Below are 665 nucleotides of genomic sequence, written 5' to 3'. Positions count from 1 at the left end.
CGGCCAGTGTGGTCCAACCTAGCTATCGGTATCGGCAAAATCCACTATCGGTCGACCTCTAATATATATATATATATATATATATTTTTTTTTTTCAGTATTTTATTTATAGATATATAAAAAATTTTGTACCTGTATTTCAAGTTTTGAGATTCCTGGTACAACAGTTTGAGACCCTATATATATATATATACATATATATATATATATATATATATACATGAGTGTACGAGTGATATTGTGCCTAATAATCTCGTACTTGAGTGATATTGCGTTTATACAACAGTTAGACGGAACATGTATGTAATTAAACAAGAAACAACGGAGTACCTAATAAAACCCTCTTTTGTGCGGAACTACTTCCTTCCGCCACGGATTCAAAGCTCAAGTTGACAGTTAAACATACGTCACTTTTAGAATTCGTATCAAGGGCATGTGCTGCTTCAGTTAGGTTATTACTGAGAAATAATGAGGTTATAAGAGAGAAACAAGACGTGCATCCAAATGAGAGAGAGGCCGCGAAGCTAGACGTTTCTTCTTATATTAACTAACGTACTCTACGATTAGCCTGTTGTAAAGTATTGTAATGTATAAACTATATATATATTTTATGTAGAAATGGCAGAACAGCCCTAATGGACGTTTGTGTGTGTGTTTAGGTTTGG

The sequence above is a fragment of the Sinocyclocheilus grahami genome, unplaced genomic scaffold (genome assembly GCF_001515645.1).
Source record: "Sinocyclocheilus grahami isolate Dianchi unplaced genomic scaffold, SAMN03320097.WGS_v1.1 scaffold2063.1, whole genome shotgun sequence".
NCBI lineage: Eukaryota > Metazoa > Chordata > Actinopteri > Cypriniformes > Cyprinidae > Sinocyclocheilus > Sinocyclocheilus grahami.
This window is presented reverse-complemented; position numbering follows the sequence as displayed.